This window comes from Ailuropoda melanoleuca, chromosome 2 (genome assembly GCF_002007445.2).
Source record: "Ailuropoda melanoleuca isolate Jingjing chromosome 2, ASM200744v2, whole genome shotgun sequence".
NCBI classification, from domain to species: domain Eukaryota; kingdom Metazoa; phylum Chordata; class Mammalia; order Carnivora; family Ursidae; genus Ailuropoda; species Ailuropoda melanoleuca.
Window position 1 is genome coordinate 106,963,869 of NC_048219.1, and position 16,526 is coordinate 106,980,394.

Consider the following 16,526-nt stretch of genomic DNA (forward strand, 5'->3'; position numbering starts at 1 on the left):
TTCTGAAACGAAGCTTGTTGGGTAATTTAATTTAACTTTGATCCAGGGAGTAATCAAGCCAAGTGCCCAGGGCTTAATGGGATCTGCTTAGAAGTAAACAAGACTGTGCTGGGATTTGGTCGTTCAGCATTTGGGTATCTAATAAAGGCTGTACCTGCTCGTTCGCTCAGTGGCTACGCAGCAAAGCCCTTCACTCTTTGCTGGGAGTGGTACGTTACGGCTTCTTCTCGTCCTGTACTTTCTTCTGAAAGCTAGGGCCCCATGGGGGCGGATATCTTTCTGGAGCAGGGCATTGCACAGAGAGCCCTTTATAGTGTAAGGGTAGGACAGCACTCTCTAGGTGCGGCCCCAGGGAGCGCAATGACCTTCACATCCTCTTAGCTGCTGTCAGCAGCCCCCCACTGGTCAGGGCTGACCTACCCTCGAAATGAAAACGCCTGCCCACCAGGGCTGACTGCAGGCACTTTGCTCTGGGAGACCTTGGACCGCACAACATTCTTGGCCATAGCCTGAGACAGGTTTCCTAAAAGCATTGGACCTTGGGGCCTCCCGGATGATTTCCAGAGTCCGTCTGGGGGAGGTGCAGGAGGAGAGGATCCGGACTGGAGTGTGACCTGTTGCCCTGACCTCCAAACCTTTTTATATGGGAAGTCTGCCTTTGTATGCCAGTGCCATCATTTTGATTGAGGACGTGTTTACACAGGGCACAACAGTCTCCAGGACCTCAAAACATGCCTCTTCCGAAACATAAAAGTTATCACTTTCCAGAATGATCAGGTACTGGGGGTCTCATGTTGTTATGTCTCCTTTATTGAGGAAGTTAGAAATCCAAGCACTGAGAGCGCAAGTGAGGTGCAGGGTAAGGAGCTCCCTGCTGTTGGTTTTCTGACCCCACGTTCAGAAAAGGAAAAGCCATGCTGCCCTCTCTTTACTTCTACAATGCTTAAGGATGCCGAAGGGACAATTAAATCGGCCTATTTCCAGGGAAGCTGATTTAATTCCAGGTAACTGTCTTTGCTATAAACAGCTAGAATTCTCTCTTAGTTTAGTACAATGATTCTCAGCGTAGGACAGGTTCACCTCCAGGGGGCACTTGGCGATGCCTGGAGACAATTTTGGTTGTCATGATGGAGGGAGGTGCCTTCGGCTTCTCCTGGATAGAGGTCAGGGATGCTGCTGACAGCACTGCCCCACAACAGAAGATTGCCTGGTACAAAATAGCAATAGTGCCAAGGTTGAGAGAGCTCAGCTGGTAAATAAAGATTTATTTCCTACATATATTATTTCACATTTTCTTCTCTCGAGGAAAATCAAACCAGTCAGGACTATAAGTAGTTATTTAGGATGTCCCCACGAATTTACACACCTTTGCTTCCCTTGCATCAAAACCTGCCCTGTGTTAACAGAGCGCCTTTGAGCTGACTTTCAGCCAAACAGGTTCAAAAGGACACGTTGGGTGTTCTCTTTCTCAGCTCAGTCATGAAGCGAATGAATCATGGCCCCGGTTTTAGGAAGACATGGGCTCTTTAAAAAAAAAAAAAATCAATCCTCACTTCCTTTTCTCCTCCACACTTGCTCAAAGAAAATAGTTTGCTTGTCTATATGGACTTGACCTTGCAATTATATCACTTCTGATTTGGAGCCAAGTGCAGCTTCCTTTTAGGTGCCTCTGGCAGTTTTTCACTTTCCCTAGAAAAACAAAATAATAAATTGGTTCTGAGAAGAAACCGAGGTTTCTTGGTCACTTTTTTTTTTTTTGATAAAGTTATACCACCCACCACTAAAAGAATGATTTTTTTTGATGCCAGTCAGAATCCCAGAAGCGTTAGTGATTTGTGGCATGATTTGGAAGACCCTCTCCAACTCCACAGCCGACCCACCTTCCTCTTACTGTGCGTCGTCCATGTATTTAAAAAGGCTGAATGGCAGCGTGTCTACGTTAGTCTTTGTTTGAACACCCAAAATCTGGAGTGTTACTTCAGTTTTCTACATTATCATTGCCCAGTACTGTTTGATGAGAAAGGCCCCAAAAGGTGAAAAAATCTGTGGAGTTTTTACACAGATTTAGGACATGTCAAACTTCTCATGCCCGCAGTGTCTGGTGAACACACACAGAAGATGGGGGTGCTGTAAGCGTGATGCTCCTGCGCCCACATTACCTGAGCGGCATTCATCACCGACTTCAGCCAGCGGGAAGTTGTATATATTGTTTTTCCTATACCTTGCCCCATTGTCTCCCCACCCAGTCTCTTGTGCCTCTGACCTCTTTGGAAAGGGGGGTGACGCTATCCATCGCGGGGGGATTGAGGTATTTAGTGGAGGCGTGTGGGCAGGCACCAGATTGGAGCTGACCATCTGAGGAGCTCCTCCTTCTCCCTCAGATTCTAGGACTCTCTGAAATTTTGAAGATACTTGCTGTGTCATCAATCCTATCCTATGTCGTCCCCTCTTCTGAGGGACTCTCCCCAGCTGCTGGGGCACTTGAGTGGGGGATGCCACCCCATGCCCCTTCCACCCTTGGCTGATTGGTTCAGAGGGCTGTCCTCTGACTCAGGACAGTCCAGCTCAATGGTGGTCAGCACCCATGATTCGGGCTCAGAAAGCCACGTGGGATCCATGAGATTCTTCACTTGGCATTGGAAAACAGAGGGACAGTGAGCTATGGGGACAGAAATCAAAAGGACATGTCCAGGCTTGTGATGAGGCTGAGGCAGAAGCTTCCCAGGAGTGCAGGGATGAGGAAGCAAGACCAATTTGGAAAGGGGGAGGCTGCTGTTGTGAGGATGATGGAGCAGAACCACAGGAAGGAGAGGCGCCCCCTGAGAGAGGTGGGGTACTCTGGACGAGCCAGGTGGGAAGGACAGACAGAAGCAACCCATGCAATGTGGAGAGAAAGTAGCAGCCAGACTTCCTCAAAGCTTTCTTTTTTATAGATCATACGTCCTTTTATCACGTTCTCTTCCCTTGCAGTATCCTGAGTGGTTTCTGTTCCTTGTGGTCCTATCAAGGATGCATGTCTTCCCTATGTTGCAGATGCCTGTCAAGAAACACGATCTGTTGAATGTAGAGGCTAAGAAGGAATGGGCTACCTCTTTAGCTCCCACCAGTTCCGCCCCCAGTTCAAGACAGAGGTACCCTGTGGTCTTATCTTGCTGTTTTGGTATGAAGTGGAGAGGTGGGAGGGGACCTTGCTGCCAGAATCCAAAGACACCAACGTAGGAAGCATCGTTGTCTGAGACCCTTACCATCAAATGAGAGCACTTACAGCCTAATCCCAAGTACAGAGGTCTGTCTGAGCCCAGCAACCTGTGGGGCTGGGTTCTGGATACCTGCCTTCAGGGCAGTCTGATCATTAGCACCTGTTTGTTCCCTGGGGCTGCTTTTCCACTAACACTTGCCTCCAAGAGAAGTCTCTCCAGTGTGGCTGAATTCAAAGCCCCTTCACATACTATTACTAAAGTCATAAGGGAATGAAAAATTAGTCGATTTTGTAAAATAAGACATTTAAAAAATTGTGGAAATTAAAATTAATTGAAGTCTGGTTTAACTGTAATTATTTATTTCCATACTTTTTAAAAAATAGTGTCCGGAGCGTAACCGAATTTCGTATTGATGATGCAGGGTCAGCCTTTTACGTATTTGTGATCCCACTGTGAACTCCTCACTTCTTACTGATGTGTAATTGCTGTGAAAGTAAATGTCTTGAAGGTCTTGCTTTGAGCACCGCTGGGGCGTAAGCATAGCCTCTGAACGACGTACTGGGGTTCACACCTGTACCTGCCCATTCGCCAGCGTGTGAGACACTTACCTGCTTTGAGCCTCGGGCTCCCGGCCTGTGAAATGGGAGCAGTGACAGCGACCACATAGAGTGGGGCTTCTCAGACTTACTGTTGCATGTGAATCACCCAGCATGTTGTGAAAATGCTGACTGTGATGCAGACCTTCTGGGCTGCGGCGGAGACTGCATTTCGCACGGGCACCCAGGCGGTGCCCTTGTGCTGTTGACGAAAGTGCGGCTCAGGTGGCGCGGCCTTGGTGGGTTTGGGATGGCGTGAGGTGCTTGGCACTGACTCACTGGCCAACCAGTGAATGCATCATTCGTTTTTCCCCATTACTTTTGCTTTCCTGCTACACTTGTCAGGCTGCCAACTATCTTGTTTTCACTACTGTTGTGCCTGATTCTAGCGACCCCCGCCCAGTCTCACTTTCCACTAAGCACATTTGCAGGCCTTGCCGTTCCAGTCTCTGTGCCTGGCCTCTGGTAAAGCTGTGGTAAGCGGTGGACTCTGGGAGCTGACAGGTGTGATCTCTTCCTCATCACCTGCTGTCCTGCTTCATACTGTCTGTGCCTGCTGAGCAGTACGGCAGAGTGGTCGAGGACACACACTCGAGCCATATGGCCCTGTGCAAGTCCTACCTCTGCCGTCAGCTTCCTAAGCACCAGCAAGTTCTGTTGGCCTCTTTTCTCATGGGGGATGATGACCATTGGGTTTCCCTAGTGATTGAGTGAGTTAGTACATGCAAGGTGCTTAGAACAGGGCCTGGCACACAGTATATCTAAAGAAATGTTTGCTGCTATTATGAATATCATTACTGGGGCCAGATAGGCACAGAGAGGATTGATGGGAGCGGAGATGGGGGATAGAGCGTGAGGAATGGGCAAATAGACGCCTACCCAAAGATACTCAGATTCCAGTTTTGAACTGTGTTAGTGTTTGGCAAACTCTGGCTCTCTAGCCAAATCTGGCCCACCACCTGTTTCTGTAAGTGAAATTTTGTTGGAGAACAGCTACACCTGTTTGTTGCCTGGGGCTGCTTTTCCACCAAAATGGCAGCATGATATAGCTGTGACGGAGACTCTGTGAACAGCAAAGCCTGAAACACTTACTGTCTGACACTTGACAGAAAAAAATTTGCCAACCCCTAAACGACACCATGTCCCAAGTAAACCAAGTCTCTCTTGGGAGGACCCATTTGGCCGGCAGTCCCAAGCATGGATCTCATCAGAGGTCTTTTTAGCTCGTGTCTGGGTTCTTGATTATGTTCTGTATGATTGAGGCTGATGGATAAGCGGTGCATGGGAAGATAAAGTGTGACTTTACCAAAACCCCTGTGTTACTTCATAACGAAGCCCCAGGCGTTGAGTGTGTCATTTCTTAATAGGCATTCAACAAAGTCTCCCGTTCATTGAATGACTAATGGCTTGGTGATAAAAGAGGGCCTCATATGAGTGTTAACAATTCTCCGAGCCTTTCGCAGCCATCATTTAGGGAGGTGCTCGCCGATTCCTTCTGAGGCGGCATGGCCGTGGCAACCCTCCTTCACCGTCTTGGTTTACAGAGGAGGAGCTAATTCAGAGAAGGCAGAGGGCCTTGGACGGGGTGCTGCAGCGCGTGACCTGACAGGTCCAGAGCCAGGATCAGAGTTCTGACCTTCCGTCTGGGGCACTTGTCTCCCTGCTGCCACTCACTTGAGACGCTGCCCTAGGCCCCTAGCCTGGAGGGTGGTGGTTCCATGTTGAGAGCAGGATTCAGAAGCCAGGAGCAAGGTCTACATGAGTGCCTTCCATGTGCAGCAGGAGTCCTGGGCAAATACTGGCATCACAGGTAAGACATTGCTCCTGGCTGCTCACCACACAAGTGGGGAGGTCAGCAACAGCCTTGCAGCGAGTTCTGCAGAGAGCAAGTAACAGGCCTATTGGAGCTATTGGTAGCTCTGGACCCCGAGGGCCTGGCTTGCCTCCGGAGGCCCTAGCCTGCTTGGCAGCAACCAAAATCATCTAGTCTCGACTGAATTTGGAAAGCTGCTTTTTATTTAGACTTCAAAAACTGTGTGGTTCTAAAGCATCCCCTAAAATGACACCTAGTCCCATAACCACAGGCCTAAGAAATCGGACGCTAGGCCTTCTAGAAATGTTGTGCAACTTTCCCCTCTTCTCTGCCCGTGACTTCCTAGCCTTCGTACTCTGTTCTCTGTGCCCCATCAGCAGCAGCAGCCAGAGTGGTCTTTTTAAAAATGTAAATTGGATTGCATTACTCCTTTTCTCAAACCCCTCCAGTGGCTTCATTTTAAACTTGGCGCACCTTACGTTGGCAGTGAAATCCAGTCTCCATCAGATGATTTAGTGAGGCTCTCTACAGGCAAGCTGCATCCGCGGTGCACACGCTTCTCACCGTCAGCTCCCGGGCTCTGGCTACGCGGAGTCCCACACACCGCTCTCTCCCCCCAGGGGCTGGGCCTCTGTAAGGGCTGCTGCTGGCCCTGGCTTGCCCCAGCAATAGCCTCCGAGGCCCACCCTGTCCCACACGTGCACCCCCAACCAAATGTCACCCCTCTCCATCTCTATCACAGCATCCTCTTCCTTTTAAGGATTTTAATCATTTTGTGATCATGTATTTCTTTTTCTGCCAGCCTCTCTTTAACTGTTAGACTCTAAACTCTTTTGAGGGCAGAACTCTGATTTTTGCTTTACCCAACACAGAGCCTGGCACATAGTAGGCAGTCAGAAACTACTGGATGAATGAATCCATCTCTTCTTGATTTCATTAAATTTAGCTGATTTATCTGGGACTCCTGAGATATGACTTGGATTGTGTTTTGCTTTGGGTGCTGCCCTGTGTTCACTGGTCCCAGGACCACAGGAAGCAGGGATTTAAGGAAAAGGCTTGGCGCCACACCTGTGCCAATTATGCAGCACACACCGAGGTGTCAGGAGGTTTTCAAAACCCCTGGTGAAATTAGCAGTGAAACGGCCTGGAAAGAGAATGCCGCACAGGGAGGCTGGGGGCCCGTCTTGGGGCAAGCTCTGCTGGCATCTCTGTGATTTGGGGGCAGGCACCTCCAGCCTCCCATTTCCACACTCGTATGAAGGTATTAGTAAAAAGGAATGAATGACTGATACATACAACACGGCGGACCTCAAAATCGTGCTGAGTGCAAGAACAGGTCATAAAAAAGAATCTGTACTATGTGATTCTGTGTCTATAAAACTCTGGAAAATGGAGATTAATCCATAGCAACAGGAAGCAGATGGGTGGTTGCCTGGGGAGGGGTGAGAAAGAGAGGGGTGGGCACGTCCACTGTGGTTGATGGTGGTATGATGGGCTCACGGTATATCTATATGCCAGCACGTATCACATGGTATGCTTGAGATACATGCAGTTGATTATATGTCCATTATACCTCGGTGAGGCTATTAAAAATTAATCCAGGTTAGCAAACAGTGACCTGTGGGGTAAATCCGGCCTATAGCCTGCAAGCTAAAAATGGTTTTTACGTTTTGAAAATCATAAAAAGAAAAACCAAAAGCAAACGAATATGGGACAGACCTTGTATGTTCCCACAAAGTCTAAAATGTTTGCTGTCTCTTCCTTTACAGAGAAAGTTTGCTAACCCCTGGATGAGAACAATAATTTTTCACCTGTGTTCTTTAGAGCCCCGGGGACTCGCTACTATGGGAAGTCAAGGGGCAGCCCCACGGTGGCCCCACCTATGACAGCTTCTCTGATTTATCTGTGGCATAGGTTTGGATTCCCAGTAGGACTTCACTGGGGAAAGTGTTTAACTGCTTTAAACAACAAAAAATGTTGACAGTCTCTAGATTAGTTGACTTCTGAGTCTGAGATAGAATCCCATTCTAGGGGCGCCTGGGTGGCACAGCGGTTAAGCGTCTGCCTTCGGCTCAGGGCGTGATCCCAGCATTCTGGGATCGAGCCCCACATCAGGCTCTTCTGCTATGAGCCTGCTTCTTCCTCTTGCACTCCCCCTGTTTGTGTTCCCTCTCTCGCTGGCTATCTCTATCTCTGTCAAATAAATAAAAAATCTTTAAAAAAAAAAAAAAAAGAATCCCATTCTAAAAACTATGTAATTATCTAGCTCACTAATTTGGTTGACTTGGGCTTATTTAAATTAATGCAAAATTGGAAGTGGGAGTAGTTTGGAAAAATGCAATCTTATTTTGCAGTAGGAATTAGCTGCTCTTAGTATATTGTTTTAATGAACCTCCTGAGACCTTTGTAATTAAAGAATGTATTGGAATCCTTGAAATGAACACATTTTTGTAGGTAGGTTAAATCTTGTCCTGTTTGTTTTGTTTTGTCCAGACTTTTCTTCCCAGATAATGTAGAGATAAACCAGATAAATTTAAACCTACCTTGAGTCAAATTGGTATACATTTTGAAATAACGAAATTGGAATCCGTTCTATTGAATTTGCTAGAAAATCTAATGTGATCACAGCTCTTGGTTCTGGTTCCAACCAGAAAAGTATTCCAAAGCATCTCTGTCTCTCCTCCAGTTTATTCCCCTTGGGGAAAAGCTCTGGTAGAAAAGACCTTGCCAGGATCCCTTGGAGGCTATACTGACCAGAGGCAGGAAGCAGATTGCTTTTCCTTGGGTGGAGGTCTGTGTGCTGGTGGGGGTGTAAGCCCCTCCAAGGCAGACACTTGGCCATCCATGGTCACTTGTGCATGGTTTCCTCTCTGGCTCAGTTCCTAGCACAAGTTAAAAGTGCAGTCATATCACATAGCCTTTTCCCCAAATTGAAGTGCAAGCTTGGGGCTGGGGGAAGGGAACAGGGAAAAGAAACCAAATGCAAAGAAAAATATCAGAAACAAATCATTGGCCTTTAGACTCCAAGGACTACGGTGCAGGACACTTAAGGACCATTCAAGAATAGTGCTGGTTGTGTGCTCACTGTAACTGAACCCTGTGTGGCATCCATTACAAGCACATCAGTGTCTGGGAAGCAAATGAGTACAGGTTTGAACACTACGTTTGGAGCTCAGGGAAACTGTGGGCTGCCTCTTTCTCCTGTCTCGTCCATCAGCCTTGTGGTCTGTTTGGTTGAGCAAGCTTTCTGCTATCATCTTAAACCCATTGAGGTTTACTTGTCCATTGGCAGAGAGAGCACATTCTCCTTGTCATACTTCTGTTTCGGCCCGGAAACACTGATTAGAGACAGTCTGGAGCAGTTGGAGGAACCCTGGGTGGAAGGGCAGGCACCCAGATTCTAATTTCAGTTGCACCACTCACTGGCCGCGGGTCCTTGGGATTCATTTGCCCTTGGGTCTTGCTTTCCTCATCTGTAAAATGAGGCAGAGGACTGGATGTTCTCTTGTTTTGCTCCCTGGAGTTCCATGATTCTATAATCTAAACTCCTTCTTGGCCTTCTCTAATTCCTTCAAGGGCAAGGGCACAGAGAAGATGGCCTATGAGACAACTTTATGGGCCATCAGAAATAGGGCAGAGGGATGATAATTGGGCCAGGCCAGGCACAGAGTCCATTAAACCAACTGTCCGAGAAAAGGATGAGGTTGCTGTGACTTAGCATCCATGCATGTAAAAGAGATTTAAGGGACTCATTGACAGTAAGCTCATGTGAGTCAACAGTGTGGGAAGCTGCCAAGAATTGATAATGGACCTGCAGTTGAGGCACCACATGGAGAACGAGGAGCCAGTAGTTCCCGTCCATTTGAGAAGACCTCGCACCCGCCAGTCCCTGCTCGTGCTCTGGGTATGTTGGGGCCCTTCCTTGCTGTGCCCTCATGAGGCCGGCAGTGCTAAGAGCGTGGACTGTAGGGCTAGACCGGCGGGGTTCCATCCTGGCTCTACTACAGTGCTGAGCTGTGTGGTGGCAGGCGAAGGCCCGAGTCTCCCTGTGCTTCCATTCTCTCATCTGTACAATGGGTGGTAATAATAGTACCTACCTGAGGGTTCCTATGAAGATCACATGAAGTTAATAATTATGAGCTCTTAGTTTGCTGTTTCTACAATGCCTGGTATTCATTAATGTCTGTTAGTTTTTGCTGTTACTAATATTATTATCTGGCAAATTAGAGCCTTTGGACTGAAAGGAGTGAAATGTGGGGAGACTCAGAGCCAGGCTTTATGAAGGTTGGTGGAAGAAACAGACATGTCTGGCCAAGAAAAAAAAGCCTTGATTGAGTTTGTGGGTGAGTGGGCGAGGACTCCAAAGGGGTGGCAAACAAATTAAGAATAAGATTTGCTCTGAATGGCCCTCGAAAGGGTGGGAAATGGGCTGCTGGTGAACTTGCTGAGCTTTCAGAGAATAACAGAGGAAGCATAATTCCACTGTCAGCCACCTGGGAAATCGTTAGCCCCCTGCTGCTGGTGACTGCAGGGACCTTGGGAAGGCTTTGGGAGAGGTATCACTACTGCCAGGAGGACGGCGCAGTACCTGAATTGTAAGACTCAGGGGTTCTGCATTTGTAGAATGACAGTGGAAAAGGGCAAGAGGAAGAGAAACAGGATGGAACACTTAGTCACGGAAAAGTGAGGAAAAGCTTATTCTGGTGTGATCCAGAAAACGTGTTGACCAGTTGACTGATCTTTTGTCAAGGCACAGCTTTATGCCTAAAGTGATGATACAGCCTCGGATCCCACAGACCAAATCTAACTCACAGACATTTTTCTTTACCCGGCGCAGTATTTTCCAAATGGGGGAAATTTTCCATTTGGGTAGGTTCATCTGAAAAGCCAGAATTCCCAGCTTGTCTTGAGAATGCAGATGGTGTGGCAAATTGGACCCTCATTCCTCATGTGCCAAACACTGGCTGGAGCCTAGTGGTCGCTGCCCCGATGTATGGGTTAGGGATTGTTCCAGGGATGACAGTCCTTCCAGGGCCTTCTCTAACCCCTGTGTTTGGCCCTCAGAAATATTTGAGTGTTGGACCTGTACTGGGGAAGAAGCCATTTTTGTCTAGTCCTCTCAGAGAATAGGTTTCCTCTCAAGGGGTAAAGTTAGAGAAGGAACTTTGCATGCAATCATGAATTCCGTGTTTCATCCAGGCCAAATCGTCTTTTGAGTGGCCTGTTTGGAAGTCTAGCAAATTTTGAGGCATGAGGGTAGGTGGAGAGGAAGACCCAAGTTCCATTTTTCCTCTTGCAGCTCCAGCAGGAAGCCCAGGTTCTGAAAATCTTTGTTAGACGCCGAGACTTTTCTTTTTTTCAGAGCCCAGCCCATGAGCCCTTTCCAGTTCACAGCCTAGCCCTGGTACCAGCTGCCAGAGCTGCTTCTGCCAAGTTGCCTTGTGGTCGAAACTAAGTTTTCTTCTTTGGGTTGGCAGTTGGGGTTGGCATTCTTTGGGAAGAATGCATGGCATTAGACTCTGTATCTGGGACTTGGAACCTGTTAGCTTATTGCTCTTGCATAATGAAATAAAGTCTTCAGGTTTCTTCCCACCTGAGAATGGAGACCTCTCCTTAGACTAGAACTCACCTGACAGATCCTCTCATGGCTACAGTCCGAAACAGTAGCTCTCTTGTAAGTCCGTGCAGACACCTGGTATGGTCCTTTGGAGTGGCACTGATTTATTTGGTCTTTCCCCGAAATGATTTCCAGCCTGTGTTCCAGAAAATGGCCCAAAAGCTTAAGTTGGTTCTTAGAATCTAGGTCAATATTAGACAAATTTGCCTGATTTTAAGTTCCACCTGGAAATCTGGTAAATATCCAGATGCCGGGGACCCTCCCCCGGCTCGTGTTACCAGAGTCTCCAGGCAGTTGTATGTACAACAAGTGCTCCAGGTGATGCCTTTAAGAAGGCAAATTTGGGAAACAGAGGACTAGCTAGTCACCCATTTTCCTAGATCAGAAAAGCGTTCATTGCTTCCTTTCCATGCACGTGTATGGCTGCTGTGTAGTCAGCAACCACCCCATGCTGTGAGTTACACTGATACCTTGTTTTATGAGGCTGAGTCCTGGGTCTGGTCCCCTGATTCCCAGGGCAACGCACCAGCCTGTCCCCCATAGGCCTGTCCCTCAAGGACCCGCCGTTTAATTCCCATGGTAGTAGTAAGTCCCCTAGATTAAATCCCTGTAAGGGTGCAGTCAGCTGACCCAGGTTCCAGTGAAGTCTCAGAAATGCTTGCCTTTTAGCTTAGTAATTCAGATCACAATTTGTAAGAATTTGAGAGGTTACACAGGCCTTCCATGCAGCCGCTTGAAACATGTATCTGTTTTACAGGTAGTAAAATGGAGCGTGAGAGATGTTTAGGAGAAATGAATCCACCTTAAGGTATGGATGAGTGATAGTCTTTTTGATGTCATTCCTTTGATGACAACACTTAACACTTTAGAGAAGTCATCGATGGTGCAAAAGTTTGGTTGACGGGGGCGCCTGGATGGCGCAGTTGTTAAGCGTCTGCCTTCGGCTCAGGGCTTGATCCCGGCGTTCTGGGATCGAGCCCCACATCAGGCTCCTCTGCTGGGAGCCTGCTTCTTCCTCTCCCACTCCCCCTGCTTGTGTTCCCTCTCTCGCTGGCTGTTTCTCTGTGTCAAAAAAATAAATAAAATCTTAAAAAAAAAAAAAAAAGTTTGGTTGACGAGGGACAGAATTTTAACCCTTGTCTCAGGTGGTTAGGGAGGCGTTTGAGGGACCTCAGGGTGGAGAGTAGTTTCCTTGGTGCCCCTCTCAGGAACAGCCAGCAGTTGCCTCCTCTGTCAAGGACTGGCAGTTCTCCCAGAGGCGTGAACGGCTGAGTGGGAATGACTGCAGCTGTGGGAAGAAAACATATAAAAGTATCATGGGTGAAAAGAGGGCCCTTGTGCTCAGCAGAGGGTCTCCTCCAAAAGCCAGGACTGGCTTGGGTAGCGGGAGGCTGAGGCAACCAGTGAACATCCCGAGGGCGGGGTGCTTCTGGAAGGTTCTGAAGCGCTGCCTGCCTACTCTAATTGCGCTGGGATGAGTTCATTTGTAACTTTTAGTAAACACAGCTGTTGTGGTTGTAATTTGCCTCAAGGCTTTTTACTATTACTCCAGCCCTAACAGTTTGGCAACCGATATGGGAACAATGGTGATTGGGAGATGGGAAAAGAAGTTGCTGAGAACGAAGAGAGAGAAGAGCAGTGGCTGTCTGTGGACAGAAGCCACTGAGCTAATCCAAGTGTGTGAAAGCCGTGCTCTGTGGACAGGGAGGCAGCATCCCAGGTGGTGACTTAAGGTTCTTAAGTAACAGGGTGGGAAGGAGCCAGGTGATCTGTGCAGGAGGGGTTTAGCCAAGCATCGCAAGATTGTTTGTTCAAACAAAGAAAGGGTTAAGACCATTCTTGGAGGGAGAGAGAGAGACCTAATCCTCTGACCTTAAGACAATCTGAAAGTCTTGGCTTTCTGAATGTGATGGGGCACAGATGTCTAAGAATAACTGAAATAGCGTATTGATTACGATAAGTTTCCTCCTATTGGACATTATTAAAGCACAGCTTATAGGAAAGCTGTTTCGGCTGAGAATTCTAGGAAGAGTCTGAATTCTTCCAGAGGCAGAGCTGCAGCTTGCAGGGACATACCTGTACTCAGCCATGCCAGGCAGCAGTTGGTCGGGCCAGGAGGGCAGAGAGGCACTGTTGATTCCTGAGATAATGAGGACTGGGGCAGAACTGGGGGGGGGGCGGTGTACCCACACACCTCCCTGTAGCTTCTTAGCCCCTCTGGAGTGGTGCAGTCCCAGGGGACTTGAGTAATTGCCAAGGACACTGCCACCCTCCCCACTCGAGGAAGCCTTCCTGGGGAGAAGAGGAACTCCGATGTCTTCATTCTTCCTTTGATTCAGGAATTCAAGTCCCCGGGGCTGCCCCAGCTCGGTACTGGGAGAATAAAGTTCACTCCGCATCAGCACGGCTGGAGAGGAGTCCAGACCTACCTGAAAAAGGACGCCTTTACATGAGGTCCCTTGGTCCTTACGTCAGCACTTGTGCGGAAACTCAGCAAAGAGAACAAAATCATGGCAGTAGAGAGAAATCAGAAATGTGGATTTCTGGCTGTTTCTGGGAGAGGAGGAGAAGTAGTGGTATTGTTTTATAGTGGAAGTAGAGAAGCAACTTAAAAATCTGGGGCTGGGATTCAGGTAAGCCAACTGAATGTGTCGGGCAGCCGTAGGAGTTTGGCCTCTCTCTGGTACTGTCTGCACTGCCACGGAGAAGGTGCGTGGGGTGCTGGTATGAGTGGGCATCCGGGTGGCTTCCCATTCCAACTGGGTCCTTGAGAAATAATTTTTGATAGAAACTGAAACCATGGGATTTACGCTTTGAACCTTCTACATCACTGCAGAGCCATGTCACTGAGACCCCGAAACAGGTCCCGCAAGGACAGAGCTGGTTGATGGTGTCTGATGTGAAAAGTACAGATCGGGAGCATGTTTCACAACGTGGCCTTGGTTGTTGGAAGCAGCATGCACCATCGTGTTACAAGAGGAGGTATTATAACATTGAGAAACAGTGATAAACCAATTCAGAAAAAAATTTTAAGTATAATGCGTGTGTTTCTAAGATCCCATTTAGCATCTATATACAATTTCATACTTAAATAAAAGTCATGTAAGAAGCATATGTTCATAAAATCTGGCTGTGTAGCCCTAAGTACCGAGAGAGTCCATCTGTACTCCAGATAAGTCAGGACTCCCCCTCAGGAATCCGGGTCCAGCCTCCAGGGACAGCCGAGCTCCAGGGAACACTGAAGTTCTCCCTGCTCAGTTGGAATGTGTACAGCAGGCTGGCCTTTGCTTCTCCCTTCCCTGACTCTATTTCTGACGAGCTGGAGCTCCTTGGGAGGAAGTGATGATGGTTAACTGCCAATATCTGAGCACTTCCTATGTGCCAGGCATGATCCCGTGAAGCAACTCTGTTAAGTCAATACCGGTTTTAACCCCATTTTCAAGTGACACAGCCAAAGCCAGTGGAGGCGAAGGTCCCACAGGTAGTAAATAGCTGAGTCAAGATTTGAACTGAAGGGACATATGCTGTAGCCACTCCTCTGGACGGCCTCCCAAGGAATGGGCTCTGGCTCTCTGGCGACTTCTTCCTCTTTCTCCTGCGCATCCCCTCAAATGTTAAGGGGCTGAATTAAATCCATGATGGTGTAGGACAGATTACGCGAAATAGTTCCATGGGATTCTCAGTGGAAGAGCCAGTGACACTGAGTGGGTGAAAGTCCTTTGTTTTTGTCTCAAATCTGAAAACCTCTAAAGGTAAAGTCAGGCTGTTGTTATTAGTTGTTACGATTTGTTGTAATGATTCTTGTCTAGGACTAGTTAGGAACTGGCTTGCAGATCAGGACTTGCGGAGACATGTCTGCCCTTCAGGAGCTTGGACAGAGAAGCATGTGAGAAGTAGGGGAAATTGAAAAATGAAAGTAAACACTAGGCAGTAGAGCCCCATGTGGTTTTGAAGGACAAGTCAGGGGTTTGCAGACCAGACTCATAAGGCATGAGTACTGTTCCACATGCTGGCAGTTTGTAGAAATCCACCTCATTTCCTTAATTAAATCAACAGGCATCTCCTCAAGTGGGAGAGAGAAGAGAGGGCCAGTGGTGGTAGTTGGTGGGAGGGAAGTGGTCTAGGAAGCTTTGAGCTAGGTGTTGTCATCCTCTGTCCAGGCTGCTAAGGGGTCCTGACTGCAGAGTGGGAGTCTCGGGGGCTACCATATGGGGTCCTGCAGCTTGTGCAGTGCACAAGCCCGGAGGACACCATTCCCGTTGCACAGTATGGAATGAGCAGTGTACAACCCTGTCCATCCAGGCCAGTTGGTGATCACTCCTGGTCTCCAGAGCCTGCTACGGTTTGGCCAGGCCTCCAGATGGTGCCAGCATGCTTGCCGTGAAGAGTGCCAGGCAGGCAGGAGCTTCCCAGCAGCCTTGTCAGACAGCACACTTACCTGCATTTTACCAGGACGACATCAGGGGTGGGGAGACCTGGAATTCAGACCGATTGCCAAAGAGAGGCTGTGTCCAGTTGAAAGGCCTCCTCTTCTTTTTTCCTCTCTTTTCTCTCTCCCCTCCCCACTTTTTTCTTTTCCTTCCCTTTCTTTCCCCTCCACTTCACTTCTCTGTTTTCTTCCTCCCTTCCCTTTTTTCTTCCCATTTGTTTTAAAAGATTTGGTTCATTTGCTAGAATTCATGTACATCATTTGCTGCAGTTGAGCAGAGAATTTGTCCTAAATCAGTGTCTTTTTATTTTGTTATTCGTAACTCTGTGATGATATTTTTGTAACAACTCTGAGAAACAGAGGTGTCACTGCTTTTGTGAACGAATCCCTCACGGTTGGGACCACAGAGTAATTGCTCCTCAGGGACCTCTAAGCACAGCACACCTTCTGGTCTGGAAGAGCCTTGTTGAAGAGCCATGGGTAGGAGGCAAATGAGCTCTCATCCTTACCCAGTGGCTTACTGGATGCAGCTGGAACCAGCAGGCCTCCTTCCCTCCTTAGTTAAGGCCAGGGTCCAAAATGCTAAATTGGTTTTGCTTACTTATATTTTCTGAGAATGTGCTGGCTCTTGCAGAGTCATAATCCAAGGGTAGCCCCCCCCACACACATGAAACTCAGTTGGCAGCCAGGGCGGGTCTTCCTACTGATACCATCTGAGGTGAAGTGAGCTCACTAGACCTAGTCAGCTCCCAGCTCTGACTAAATCATGTCGGTGCCTAAGCCATGTCCTTACCCTTCACATGGGCTCGTAGCACCTGTTATGCCTACTTTGTGGGGTTGACATGAGAATCAAATAAGAGATACAGGTGAA

General features: G+C 48.1%; 1 protein-coding gene across 6 annotated transcripts in view; it reads left to right on the top strand.

Moving 5' to 3' along the window:
- MGAT5 (alpha-1,6-mannosylglycoprotein 6-beta-N-acetylglucosaminyltransferase) overlaps window positions 1-16,526 on the top strand; it is a 329,395-nt gene that overhangs the window by 234,296 nt on the left and 78,573 nt on the right. The window lies entirely within an intron of this gene.